The following is a 15,516-nucleotide window of genomic DNA, read 5'->3' on the forward strand; positions in this document are numbered from 1 at the left end:
CTTAAAGTTATGAATGTCCTATGAATCCATCACCTTTCTTGAATGAAAAAATGTTCTTAATTGAAAAGAGAAGAATTGCATGAATTTTGAATTTTATAACAAATTAATTATTTTGATGTGGTGGCAATACTTTTGTTTTTCTGAATGAATGCTTAAATAGTGCATATGTCTTTTGAATTTGTGGTTCATGAATGTTGGCTCTTGAAAGAATGATGAAAAAAGGAGACATGTTACTGAGGATCTGGAAAAATCATAAAAAATGATTCTTGAAGCAAGAAAAAGCAGTGAATACAAAAAAAAAAAGAGAGAAGGAGAAAAATGAAAAAAAAGAGAAAAGAAAACGAAAAAAAAAGAGAGAAAAGAAAAAAATAAAAGTTGTGATCCAAGGCAAAAAGAGTGTTCTTAAGAACCCTGGACACCTCTAATTGGGGACTCTAGCAAAGCTGAGTCACAATCTGAAAATGTTCACCCAATTATGTGTCTGTGGCATGAGCGGTTATTTGAGCATTTTGGCATTGTTTTTAAGTATGTTTTTAGTATGCATATGCTAGTTTAGTTTTTAGTATATTTTATTAGTTTTTTAGTTAAAAATTCAATACTTTTTTTTTCTGGGGGGAGAACATTAATTTACTATGAGTTTTGTTGTAGTGTTTTTTCTGTGATTTCAGGTATTTTCTGGCTGAAATTGAGGGGACCTGAGCAAAAATCTGATTCAGAGACTAAAAGGACTGAGATGCTGTTGGATTCTGACCTCCTGCACTCGAAGTGATTTTCTGGAGCTACAGAGCCCAATTGGCCGCTCTCAAGGCGTTGGAAAGTAGACATCCTGGGCTTTCCAGCAATATATGATAGTCATACTTTGCCCAAGATTTGATGGCAAACCGGCGTTAAGCACCATCAGAATCCCAGCGTTAAACGCCGAACTGGCACAAGGATGGGAGTTAAACGCCCAAACTGGCACCAAAGCTGGGTTTAACTCCAAGAAGAGTCTCTACACGAAAAGCTTAATGCTCAGCCCAAGCACACACCAAGTGGGCCCGGAAGTGGATTTTATGTCATTTACTCATCTTTGTAAACCTTAGGCTACTAGTTCTTTATAAATAAGACCTTTTGCTATTGTATTCTCATTGGGTGCTATCTTTTTCTTATGCTATCTTAGATCATTGGGAGGCTGGCCTCATGGCCATGCCTAGACCTTGTTCTTATGTATTTCACGGTGGAGTTTCTACACACCATAATTAAGGTGTGGAGCTCTGCTGTACCTCGAGTATTAATGCAATTACTATTGTTCTTCTATTCAATTCTGCTTGTTCTTGTTCTAAGATATCACTTGTTCTTCAACTTGATGAATGTGATGATCCGTGACACTCATCATCATTCTCACCTATGAACGGTGCCTGACAACCACCTTCGTTCTACCTTAGATTGGTGATATCTCTTGGATTCTTTAACCGGAATCTTCGTGGTATAAGCTAGAATTGATGGCGGCATTCAGAGAATCCGGAAGGTCTAAACCTTGTCTGTGGTATTCTGAGTAGGATTCAATGATTGAATGACTGTGACGAGCTTCAAACTCGCGATTGTGGGGTTAGTGACAGACGAAAAGAATCACTGGATTCTATTCCGACATGATCGAGAACCGACAGCTGGATAGCCGTGCCGTGACAGGGTGCGTTGAACATTTCCACTGAGAGGATGGGAGGTAGCCACTGACAACGGTGAAACCCTTGCATACAGCTTGCCATGGAAAGGAGTAAGAAGGATTGGATGAAGACAGTAGGAAAGCAGAGAGACGGAAGGAACACAGCATCTCCATACGCTTATCTGAAATTCCCACCAATGAATTGCATAAGTATCTCTATCTCTATCTTTATGTTTTATTCATCATTCATAACCATTTGAGTTTGCCTGACTAAGATTTACAAGGTGACCATAGCTTGCTTCATACCAACAATCTCTGTGGGATCGACCCTTACTCGCGTAAGGTTTATTACTTGGACGACCCAGTACACTTGCTGGTTAGTTGTGCGAAGTTGTGTTTATGCCATGGTATTGAACACCAAGCTTTTGGGTTCATCACCGGGGATTATTTGAGTTGTGAAAAGTATTGATCACAATTTGTCCACCAAGTTTTGGCGCCGTTACCGGGGATTGTTGAGTATGGACAACTGACGGTTCATCTTGTTGCTTAGATTAGGTATTTTTCTTCAGAGTTCTTAAGAATGAATTCTAGTGTTTCAAGGTGATGTTCTTATCATCACCAAAGCTGATTGATTTCATCAATTTAGCTCTTGAATGCAATGTCCTGCTGAAGCTTGTTCAGCCATGTCTAATTTCTTTTGACTGAAGCTTTAGACAACATTGCATGATTCCTGGAATTCTCATTAAGAATTTTGATATCTTTATTTTCTTCTTCACTTAATTTTCGAAAAAAGCACAAAAAATTTACAAAATCATAAAAAACCAAAAATATTTATGTTTCTTGTTGAGTCCAGAGTCTCATTTTAAGTTTGGTGTCAATTGCATGTTTCTGTTTTTCTTGCATTTTTCATGTGTCTTCAGTGATCTTCAAGTTGTTCTTGATGATTTACTTGCTCTGATCTTTGAATTCTATTGACTTGAGTGTTTTGTTGTTTCTCATGAGCATTCTCATTCTGTTAGTGTCAATAGTATACAAACTTTTAAGTTTGGTGTCTTGCATGCATTGTTTATTTGATTTCAGTTGCATTTTGATTATTCCTCATTATTAAAAAATCCAAAAATATTTTTTATTTGTGTCTTTTCAAGTCAATAATACAGAGGATTGAAGATTCAGAATATTCAGCAGAGGAATTACACAGAAAAGGCTGGGCGTTCAAAACGCCCAGTAAGGAAGGCAAACTGGCGTTGAAATGCCAGCCAGGGTGCCTGGCTGGGCATTTAACGCCCAAAAGGGTAGTGATTTGGGCGTTAAACACCAGAATGTGCACCATTCTGGGCGTTTAACGCCAGGATGGCACAAGAGGGAAGATTTTGTTTTTAATGCAAATTTTTTCAAGTTTTCAAAGTTTTTCAAAATCAAATCTTTTTCAAATCATATCTTTTCAATCAAATCTTTTTCAAAATCAATTTCTTTCCATTTTCAAAAATACTTGCTATCAATTAATGATTTGCTTCAACATTTCAAGAATGTTGCCTTTTCTGTTGAGAAAGGTTTAATGTTTGAATCATATCTTTTCTTGTTAGCCAAGTTATTAATTTTTAAAATCAAATCTTTTTAAATGTTTTTCAAATCATATCTTCTCATCACATTTTTTTAAAAAACCAATCATATCTTCTTAATCACATCTTTTTTCAAAATAGTTTTCAAATCATATCTTTTTGATTTCTAAATTCAAAATCTTTTTCAAAAATCACTTTACTCCTTTCTCAATCTTGATTTTCGAAAATCAATTAAAGTTTTCCGAAATGTTTTTTTTAAAATGTTTTTAATTAATTTTCAAAAATTTCTTCCCCTCTTCTCACATCCTTCTATTTATGGACTAACACTATTCCTTAATGCACAATTCGAACTCCATCTCTCTTGATAAGTTCGAATTCTTCTACTTCTACATTCTATTTTTCTTTTCCTCTGACACCTCAAGGAATCTCTATACTGTGACGTAGAGGATTCCACATTTTCTTGTTCTCTTCTCTTTCAGATGAGCAGGAGCAAAGACAAAAGCATTCTTGTTGAGGATGATCCTGAACCTGAAAGGACCTTCAAGCGAAAGCTAAAGAGAAGCTAAGGCACAATTCTCTGTAGAAGGCCTAACAGAAATCTTCAAAGAAGAAGAACACATGACAGCCGAAAACAACAACAATGCCAACAATGCAAGGAAGGTGCTGGGTGACTTTACTGCACCTACTCCCGACTTCTATGGGAGAAGCATCTCTATCCCTGCCATTGGAGCAAACAACTTTGAGCTTAAGCCTCAATTAGTTTCTCTAATGCAACAGAATTGCAAGTTCCATGGACTTCCATTGGAAGATCCTCATCAGTTCTTAGCTGAATTCTTGCAAATCTGTGACACTGTCAAGACTAATAGGGTTGACCATGATGTCTATAGACTTATGCTATTCCCTTTTGCTGTAAGAGACAGAGCTAGGATATGGTTGGACTCACAACCTAAAGAAAGCCTGAACTCTTGGGAAAAGCTAGTCAATGCCTTCTTGGCAAAGTTCTTTCCACCTCAAAAATTGAGTAAGCTTAGAGTGGAAGTCCAAACCTTCAGACAGAAGGAAGGATAACCCCTCTATGAAGCTTGGGAAAGATACAAACAATTAATCAGAAAGTGTCCCTCTGACATGCTTTCTGAATGGAGCATCATAGGTATTTTCTATGATGGTCTCTCTGAACTATCCAAGATGTCTTTGGATAGCTCTACTGGAGGATCTCTTCATCTGAAGAAGACGCCTACAGAAGCTCAAGAACTAATTGAAATGGTTGTAAATAACCAATTCATGTACACTTCTGAAAGGAATCCTGTGAACAATGGGGCTAATCAGAAGAAAGGAGTTCTTGAGATTGACACTCTGGATGCCATATTGGCTTAGAACAAAATATTGACTCAGCAAGTCAATTTGATTTCTCAAAGTCTGTTTGAAATGCAAAATGCACCAGGCAGTACTAAGGAAGCTTCATCTGAAGAAGAAGCTTTTGATCCTGAGAACCCTTCAATGGAAGAGGTGAATTACATGGGAGAACCCTATGGAAGCACCTATAATCCTTCATGGAGAAATCATCCAAATTTCTCATGGAAGGATCAACAGAGACCTCAACAAGGTTTCAACAATAATAATGGTGGAAGAAACAGGTTTAGCAATGGCAAGCCTTTTCCATCATCTTCTCAGCAACAGACAGAGAGTTCTAAGCAGAACACCTCTGACTTAGCAACCATGGTCTCTGATCTAATCAAAACCACTCAAAGTTTCATGACTGAAACAAGATCCTCCATTAGAAACTTGGAGGTACAAGTGGGTCAGCTGAGCAAGAAAATTACTGAACTCCCTCCTAGCACTCTTCCAAGCAATACAGAAGAAAATCCAAAAGGAGAGTGCAAGGCCATGAACATGGCCGAATTTGGAGAGGAGGGAGAGGCAGTGAACGCCACTGAGGAAGACCTCAATGGACATCCACTGACCTCCAATGAGTTCCCCAATGAGGAACCATGGGAATCTGAGGCTGCCACTGAGACCATAGAGATTCCATTGGATTTACTTCTGCCATTCATGAGCTCTGATGAGTATTCTTCCTCTGAAGAGGATGAGTATGTCACTGAAGAGCAAGTTGCTAAATACCTTGGAGCAATCATGAAGTTAAATGACAAGTTATTTGGCAATGAGACTTGGGAGGATGAACCTCCTTTGCTCACCAAAGAACTGGATGACTTGTCTAGGCAGAAATTACCTCAAAAGAGACAGGATCCTGGGAAGTTTTCAATACCTTGTACCATAGGCACCATGACCTTTAAGAAGGCTCTGTGTGACCTAGGGTCAAGTGTAAACCTCATGCCTCTCTCCGTAATGGAGAAGCTAGGGATCTTTGAGGTGCAAGCTGCAAAAATCTCACTAGAGATGGCAGACAATTCAAGAAAACAAGCTTATGGACTTGTAGAGGATGTTCTGGTAAAAGTTGAAAACCATTACATCCCTGCTGATTTCATAGTCCTAGAGACTAGGAAGTGCATGGATGAATCCATCATCCTTGGCAGACCCTTCCTAGCCACAGCCAAGGCTGTGATTGATGTTGATAGAGGAGAATTGATCATTCAAGTGAATGAAGAATCCTTGGTGTTCAAGGCTCAAGGATATCCCTCTGTCACCATGGAGAGGAAGCATGAAGAGCATCTCTCAAAACAGAGCCAAACCGAGCCCCCACAGTCAAACTCTAAGTTTGGTGTTGGGAGGCCACAACCAACTTCTAAGTTTAGTGTTGAACCCCACATTCAAACTCTAAATTTGGTGTTGGGAGGTTTCAACATTGCTCTGAGCATCTGTGAGGCTCCATGAGAGCCCTCTGTCAAGCTACTGACATTAAAGAAGCGCTTGTTGGGAGGCAACCCAATGATATCTTTTATCTATTTTCCTTTGTTATTTTATGTTTTATGTAGGTTGATGATCATGAGAAGTCACAAAATCAATGGAAAAAGCAAAAACAGAATGAAAAATAGAAAGAAAAACAGCACACCCTGGAGGAAGAACCTGTTGGCGTTTAAACGCCAGTAAGGCTAGCAAATGGGCGTTTAACGCCCAATCTGGCACCCTTCTGGGCGTTTAACGCCAGAAAGGGGCACCAGACTGGCATTTAACGCCAGAATTGGCACAAAGAGCAATTTTGCTTGCCACTTGGTGCAGGGATGACTTTTCCTTGACACCTCAGGATCTGTGGACCCCACAGGATCCCTACCTACCCCACCACACTCTCTCTCTTCTTCACCCATTCACCAATCACCTCAACACCTCTTCCCCAAAAACCCTTCACCTATCAAATCCCATCTTTCTCTTCACCACTCACATCCATCCTTCATAAAACCCCACCTACCCCACCATTCAAATTCAAACCACTTTCCCTCCCAAACCCACCCATACATGGCCGAACCACAAGGCCATCTCCATCTCCTCTATTTCTTCTTCTTCTACTCTCTTCTTTCTTCTTTTGCTCGAGGACGAGCAAACCTTTTAAGTTTGGTGTGGTAAAAGCATTGCTTTTTGTTTTTCCATGACCATTTATGGCATCCAAGGCCGGAGAAACCTCTAGAAAGAGGAAAGGGAAGGCAAAAGCTTCCACCTCCGAGTCATGGGAGATGGAGAGATTCATCTCAAGGGTGCATCAAGACCACTTCTATGAAGTTGTGGCCTTGAAGAAGGTGATCCCTGAGGTCCCTTTCAAACTCAAAAAGAGAGAATATCCGGAGATCCGACATGAGATCCGAAGGAGAGGTTGGGAAGTTCTTACCAACCCCATTCAACAAGTCGGAATCTTAATGGTTCAAGAGTTCTATGCCAATGCATGGATCACCAAGAACCATGATCAAAGTGTGAACCCGGACCCAAAGAATTGGCTTACAATGGTTCGGGGGAAATACTTGGATTTTAGTCCGGAAAATGTAAGGTTGGCATTCAACTTGCCCATGATGCAAGGAGATGAACACCCCTACACTAGAAGGGTCAACTTTGATCAAAGGTTGGACCAAGTCCTCACAGTCATTTGTGAAGAGGGCGCCCAATGGAAGAGAGATTCAAGAGGAAAGCCGGTTCAAGTGAGAAGGCATGACCTCAAACCCATGGCTAGGGGATGGTTGGAATTTATCCAACGCTCAATTATTCCCACTAGCAACCAGTCCGAAGTTACTATAGACCGGGCTATCATGATTCATAGCATCATGATTGGAGAAGAAATAGAAATTCATGAGGTGATATCCCAAGAACTTTATAAGGTGGCGGACAAGTCCTCTACCTTGACAAGGTTAGCCTTTCCTCATCTCATTTGTCACCTCTGTTATTCAGTTGGAGTTGACATAGAGGGAGATATCCCCATTGATGAGGACAAGCCCATCACTAAGAAAAGGATGGAGCAAACAAGAGACCCATCTCATCATCAAATCCCTGAGATGCCTCAAGGGATGCACTTTCCTCCACAAAACTATTGGGAGCAACTAAACACCTCCCTAGGAGAATTGAGTTCCAACATGGGACAACTAAGGGTGGAGCACCAAGAACATTCCATCCTCCTCCATGAAATTAGAGAAGATCAAAGAATCATGAGAGAGGAGCAACAAAGACAAGGAAGAGACATTGAGGAGCTCAAGCACTCCATAGGATCTTCAAGAGGAAGAACAAGCCGCCATCACTAAGGTGGACCCGTTCTTTAATTTCCTTGTTCTTTATTTTTCTGTTTTTCGAAAATTATGCTTATGTTTAGCTATGTTTGTGTCTTGTGATCATTAGTGTCTTAGTGTCTATGCCTTAAAGTTATGAATGTCCTATGAATCCATCACCTTTCTTGAATGAAAAATGTTCTTAATTGAAAAAGAGAAGAATTGCATGAATTTTGAATTTTATAACAAATTAATTATTTTGATGTGGTGGCAATACTTTTGTTTTCTGAATGAATGCTTAAATAGTGCATATGTCTTTTGAATTTGTGGTTCATGAATGTTGGCTCTTGAAAGAATGATGAAAAAGGAGACATGTTACTGAGGATCTGAAAAATCATAAAAATGATTCTTGAAGCAAGAAAAAGCAGTGAATACAAAAAAAAAAAAGAGAGAAGGAGAAAAATGAAAAAAAAAGAGAAAAGAAAACGAAAAAAAAAGAGAGAAAAGAAAAAAATAAAAGTTGTGATCCAAGGCAAAAAGAGTGTTCTTAAGAACCCTGGACACCTCTAATTGGGGACTCTAGCAAAGCTGAGTCACAATCTGAAAATGTTCACCCAATTATGTGTCTGTGGCATGTATGTATCCGGTGGTAATACTGGAAGACAGAGTGCTTTGGGCCACGGCCAAGACTCAATAAGTAGCTGTGTTCAAGAATCATCATACTTAACTAGGAGAATCAATGACACTATCTGGATTCTGAGTTCCTAAAGAAGCCAATCATTCTGAATTTCAAAGGATAGAGTGAGATGCCAAAACTATTCAGAGGCAAAAAGCTAAAAGCCCCGCTCATCTAATTAATACTGATCTTCATAGATGTTTTTGGAATTCATTGTATATTCTCTTCTTTTTATCTTATTTGATTTTCAGTTGCTTGGGGACAAGCAACAATTTAAGTTTGGTGTTGTGATGAGCGGATAATTTGTACGCTTTTTGGCATTGTTTTTAGTATGTTTTTAGTATGATCTAGTTAGTTTTTAGTATATTTTTATTAGTTTTTAGTTAAAATTCACTTTTCTGGACTTTACTATGAGTTTGTGTTTTTCTGTGATTTCAGGTATTTTCTGGCTGAAATTGAGGGACCTGAGCAAAAATCTGATTCAGAGACTAAAAAGGACTGCAGATGCTGTTGGATTCTGACCTCCTGCACTCGAAGTGGATTTTCTGGAGCTACAGAAGCCCAATTGGCGCCCTCTCAACGGCGTTGGAAAGTAGACATCCTGGGCTTTCCAGCAATATATGATAGTCTATACTTTGCCCAAGATTTGATGGCCCAAACCGGCGTTCAAAGACACCATCAGAATACCCAGCGTTAAACGCCGGAACTGGCACAAGGATGGGAGTTAAACGCCCAAACTGGCACCAAAGCTGGCGTTTAACTCCAAGAAGAGTCTCTACATGAAAATGCTTCAATGCTCAGCACAAGCACACACCAAGTGGGCCCGGATGTGGATTTTTATGTCATTTACTCATCTTTGTAAACCTTAGGCTACTAGTTCTTTATAAATAAGACCTTTTGCTATTGTATTCTCATCTGGGTAGCTATCTTTGTTCTTATGCTATCTTAGATCATTGGGAGGCTGGCCTCACGGCCATGCCTAGACCTTGTTCTTATGTATTTTCAACGGTGGAGTTTCTACACACCATAGATTAAGGTGTGGAGCTCTGCTGTACCTCGAGTATTAATGCAATTACTATTGTTCTTCTATTCAATTCCGCTTGTTTTTGTTCTAACTTATCACTTGTTCTTCAACTGATGAATGTGATGATCTGTGACACTCATCATCATTCTCACCTATGAACGCGTGCCTGACAACCACCTCCGTTCTACCTTAGATTGGGTGGATATCTCTTGGATTCTTTAACCGGAATCTTCGTGGTATAAGCTAGAATTGATGGCGGCATTCAAGAGAATCCGGAAGGTCTAAACCTTGTCTGTGGTATTCTGAGTAGGATTCAATGATTGAATGACTGTGATGAGCTTTAAACTCGCGATTGTGGGGCGTTAGTGACAGACGCAAAAGAATCACTGGATTCTATTCTGACATGATCGAGAACCGACAGCTGGATAGCCGTGCCGTGACAGGGTGCGTTGAACATTTCCACTGAGAGGATGGGAGGTAGCCACTGACAACGGTGAAACCCTTGCATACAGATTGCCATGGAAAGGAGTAAGAAGGATTGGATGAAGACAGTAGGAAAGCAGAGAGACGGAAGGAACACAGCATCTCCATACGCTTATCTGAAATTCCCACCAATGAATTGCATAAGTATCTCTATCTCTATCTTTATGTTTTATTCATCATTCATAACCATTTGAGTTTTCCTGACTAAGATTTACAAGGTGACCATAGCTTGCTTCACACCAACAATCTCTGTGGGATCGACCCTTACTCGCGTAAGGTTTATTACTTGGACGACCCAGTACACTTGCTGGTTAGTTGTGCGAAGTTGTGTTTATGCCATGGTATTGAACACCAAGTTTTTGGGTTCATCACCGGGGATTATTTGAGTTGTGAAAAGTATTGATCACAATTTTGTCCACCAAGCAAGTAGGCCATGAAACTTCGGCATGAAATTTAGCAGTGCAGTCTTTATTTCAAAATCCGTAGCTACCGCTGGATGATGCGCTTGAAACGGTTGCAGTGTAAAATCAGGAGCTCCTTCCTCCTGAATGGTAATTCTTCTAGCTGCCATGTTTTCTGCACGTAAAACAAGCGAATCAGTAGAACGGGGGCTAGTTTCTTCCTCAGATTCACTTTCAGATCCGCCCTCAGAGCGGACTAACCTACGCTGTTCTTGCCTTATTCGTGAAATTGTTCTTTCAATTTCAGGATCGAATATTAGCAAGGGCGGATCAGGAAGTGAACGTGTCATTTGACAGAGGAAACACGCAGCTCATAGTAGCAAAATTAAAGAAAATGCAAATAAATAAATTCTAATTAATAAAATAAGCGCTCTATTGCACCTCCCCGGCAACGGCGCCAAAAATTGATGGAGTGCAGAAGCTGGTGAATTAAAAATTTGTTAAAATGGTTACATTGCAAGTATAGTTCTTAACTCACCGAAAATCTGCCTATCAATTTAGAAATATGTCACTGAAAGTTTAAATTAAAATTACTGGGAGTTTTAAGTCCCAGGTCGTCTCCCAACGAGTTGCAGAAAAATGTGCTGTTTTATTAATCAGATATTCCAAAAAGAGTTGAGCTAAGTAAATTGGGATTTAAATTGAGGAATTTTAAATAATAAAAATAAGAGGCCTTGACTGGGAATTGATTGGTTAGAATCTCTATCATTGATGGTGTGATTGTAAGATTAATTTATAATTAATAGTTGTTCTGTTTGGTTATACCAGATCTGTTCACAAGTTGCAACCCACTTAGTTCAAAGGGATTGGCGTCGGTGACAGGATAGCAATCCAACATTCAACCCAATTACAAATTTTTCTTTCAATCCTTCCAACTCAAGAGTTCCTTTTAATCAACTTGATGTGTGGAAAACAATCCAACACAAAACTCACCGACAAGTGTACCGGGTCGCATCAAGTAATAAAAACTCACAGGAGTGAGGTCGATCCCACAGGGATTGAAGGATTGAGCAATTTTAGTTTAGTGGTTGATTTAGTCAAGCGAGTCAAATATTGGTTGAGTAGTTTATATTTAACAGAAGCTAAATTGCTTGGAATGTAAAGGGAGAGGGGAGAATTGCAGTAAATTAAAGGACAGAAAAATAAAAGTGCTGAATCTTAAAGAACAAGAAATTAAATGACTGAAACTTAAAGTGCAAGAAATGTAAATTGCAGTAACTTAAAGTGCAAGAAATATAAATTGCTTGAATGTAAAAGGGGAATTAAGGATTGGGAATTCTGAGTTCCAGCAAAAGAAAGTAGATTGCAACAATTAATAGAGTAGAAGATGAATTGGAATAAACTAAAATTCAAACAGAAAATGAAATTAAATTGCAGAGGTTCACAGAAGAACCAACCAGGAAAATGGGATCTCAGGTCTCAAGAGACTAGAAAGCAAAGTCTAGATCTCAATTGCCTTCCCAGATCCAAGTTCACAAAGCAATTAACAAGAAATAGAAGAAGAAGCAGTAAAGGAAATTGAAATTAAACTCAATTGTGCAGAAAGGAATTAAAGAGATTTTGAATGGAGATTGAGACAGAATTTCCTCAATTCTTCACACCCAAAACTCAAAACAAGAAAAATAAAAGTGCCCAAGCAAGAACGAGGAAGAAGAGAGATAAATTATCCTCCCCAATTCTCTGAAATCTCAGTGAAGTCACCCAGAGAAGTTCCAAAGCTCAAAATAAAAGTGAAGGTTCAAAGGAAAATTCAAAGTTCAAAAGTAAAGCCAAAAGTCCTAATTACATCAAACTAGCTCCTATTTATACACTTTCCATTCTTGGATCTTAGGATTTGGATGGGCTTTTGATTTGGTGAAGAAATGAATTTTATTGGATTTTTAATCCAATTTTAGCACATGAAGGATTGCTTCCAGGAGGCTGCCCTGCCCTTGTGGAGGGCAGGGCAGGATTTGATGCATGCGGCCTTGGTGCGAGCGTGGCGTGCGAGCTTGGTGCGCAGGATGCTGCCCTGCCCTCGCGGAGGGCAGGGCAGAAATTTCTGGTGCGCCATTTTGGTGCCTGTGTGCGCTGCTGGTGCTGTCGAATGATGCCCTTGGTGCGCCAGGTTGGTGCGCTGGCCGTGCCATAACAAAATGCTGCCCTGCCCTCGCGGAGGGCAGGGCAGTGTTTCCAAATTGAAGTCCCGTGTTCGAGACTTGCCGATACGCACGCTACCCATTTTTCTTGGCTTTCTTGGCACCATAATGAAGCCTAGTTCCTTGTTTCCTCATTGTGCCTTGTTCGAGACTTGTGGCAAGCAAGGATAAACTTTTTCCTTTGATTTATTTTCCATGAAGGCCCGATACTGCCCTTTGATGTGTGGAAAACGATCCAACACAAAACTCACCGGCAAGTGTACCGGGTCGCATCAAGTAATAATAACTCACATGAGTGAGGTCGATCCCACAGGGATTGAAGGATTGAGCAATTTTAGTTTAGTGGGTGATTTAGTCAAGCGAATCAAGTTTTGGTTGAGTGATGTGTGTTTAACGAGAAGTAAATGACAGTAAATGTAAAGGGGGAAGGGAAAAGTGCAGTAAATTAAAGAACAGGAAGATAAATTTGCAGAAGCTTAAAGAACAAGAAAGTAAATGACTGAAACTTAAAGTGCAAGAAATGTAAATTACAGTAACTTAAATGGCAAGAAAGATAACTGGCTTGAATATAAAAGGGGTTTGAGGACTGGGATTGCAGAATCTAAACCAAGAGAAAGTGAATTGCAACAATTAAGAGAGCAAAAATTGAATCAGAAGCAATAAGCATTCAAACAGAAAGGAAATAAAATGTAGCAGAGGTTCACAGAAGAACCAAAAGTAAAATTGGGTCTCAGGTCTCAAGAGACTAGGTAGCAGAGCCTAGATCTCTATTTGCCTTCCTAGATCCAAGTTAGCAAAGCAATTGACAAGAATTAGAAGAGAAAGCAGTAGAAGAACAGAAATCAGATTCAATTATGCAGAAAACAAATTGAAAAGAGTTTGAATGGGAATTGAGACAGAATTTCCTCAATTTCACACACCCAAAACTCAGAAACAGAAGAGTAGAATTGCCCAAGTACGAATGAGGAAGGAGATCAGTCAATTCTCCCTTGATCCTCTTAGTGCTCGGTCAAGTCTCTCAAGAAAGCTCAAAGAAAGTGCAAATTCAAAGGCTAAACCAAAAGTAAGTCAAAAGGTAAAAAAATTCCAAAAAAAAAAGGTCCTCATTACATCAAACTAGCTTTTATTTATACACTTTCTATTCTTGGATTTTGGGATTTGGATGGGCTTTTGATTTGGTGAAGAAATGAATTCAAATGGATTTTTAATTTAAATTTTTGGCCCATTAAAAGTCACTCCCAGGAGGCTGCCCTGCCCTTGTGGAGGGCAGGGCAGAAAATTGGTGCATGGTGGTGCGTCCGTGGTGCGGCTGGTGCGGCCTTGTGCGAGTTTGGTGCGCCCTGATGCGTGGAACGCTGCCCTGCCCGCGCCAAGGGCAGGGCAGGAAAAGTTGGCGCGCCAGATTTGAGCTTGGTGCATAGGATGCTGCCCTGCCCTCGCGGAGGGCAGGGCAGAAAAAATTGGTGCTGCCAGGAGAGGATTGTGGTGCGCGCTGGTGCTGCCAGGAGAGGATTTGGTGCGCCAGATTTGTGTGTGGTGCGCCAAGATCGTGCGCCAATCCAAATACTGCCCTACCCGCGCCAAGGGCAGGGCAGAGTTCCCTCTTCCACGTCCCGTGTTCGAAACACGGCTGGGGCACAAATTCAATTAATTTCCTTGGCTTCTTGGCACGGCAATCAACCTTAGTTCTTGGCTTCCTCATGGTTCCTTGTTCGATCCTTGTAGCATGCATGGGTGACATTTTTCCCTTGAATTTCTTCCTTAGAGAGCCCGATTCTGCCCTCCACAAGGGCAGGGCAAGGTTCTCTTCCTCTTGGTCCCAAGGCACATTTTGTGCTCTGCCCTTGTAGTGGGCAGGGCAGAGTTGCCTTCTCTTCTTGGTTCTCTTATGTTGCCCTCCTAGAGGGCAGTCTGCCCTTGTGGAGGGCAATGTTGCCTCCCCCTTAGCATGCGGCACGCTTCTTATTGCTTCGGCCACGCTTTCCTTTCCTTAGGCTACACTTCTTAGGCCACGCTTTTCCTTTTCTTTTCTTTTCTTCACCTACAATAAACCAAAACAACCACTCCAAGTATCACTAAATTCAAGAGGCTTATAAATCAATTAAAATTCAATTAAAATTAGCTCAAACCTCATGATTTAACATTAATTTCATGGTGGTTGCTTGATTTAGAGAAGTTATGCATTTTCACTCCAAATCACTTACTTAGGATGCAAGAAAGTGCATAAATGCTAACAAAACAAGTGAAATTAGCTTGAAAAATGGGTATATGATGACTTGTCATCACAACACCAAACTTAAATCTTGCTTGTCCCCAAGCAAGCCTCAAAACTAAGAGTAAATGAAATGAATAGGAAAAGGATACTTATCCTTATTATGCAGATAGCAGAACTTGATCTATGGGGCATTTATGCAGACAATGACAACTCAAGTTATTGTTCTTGTTACATAATATACATTTTGCATCAAAGGTTTACTAAACTTGCTGTTATAAGACTCACTCTTTGATTCTTCCCTTGCTAACTTTTCTTGGCTTATAATGCTTTAACAAGCTTATTATTCTTTTAGAGGTTGGGTGTCAAATGCTGCAGCATAGCCTTTGGCTTTATTTTCTTTCTTTTTGCTCAACATTTTTCCACCACAGACACATGGCTCATTAATTCTTCCTAGGATCATTGATGCCCAGCATCTCTTTGGATAACTAAATGTTTTATATCCAAGTTGCTCTTTATTGTGGATTTTCAATTGGCCTTCCCAAATCAGTTGATCTAAGTGACCGGGTTTCAAAATACCCCTTAGAATTTACTCATCCAAGCAGATCTTAGTACAAGAACACCACAGGCATATGTCCTAAGGTTCAAGCTATTGGTGTCCAACCTTTATTCTTTGTTTTTCTT

This window comes from Arachis hypogaea, chromosome 6 (genome assembly GCF_003086295.3).
Source record: "Arachis hypogaea cultivar Tifrunner chromosome 6, arahy.Tifrunner.gnm2.J5K5, whole genome shotgun sequence".
Classification (NCBI taxonomy): Eukaryota; Viridiplantae; Streptophyta; class Magnoliopsida; order Fabales; family Fabaceae; genus Arachis; species Arachis hypogaea.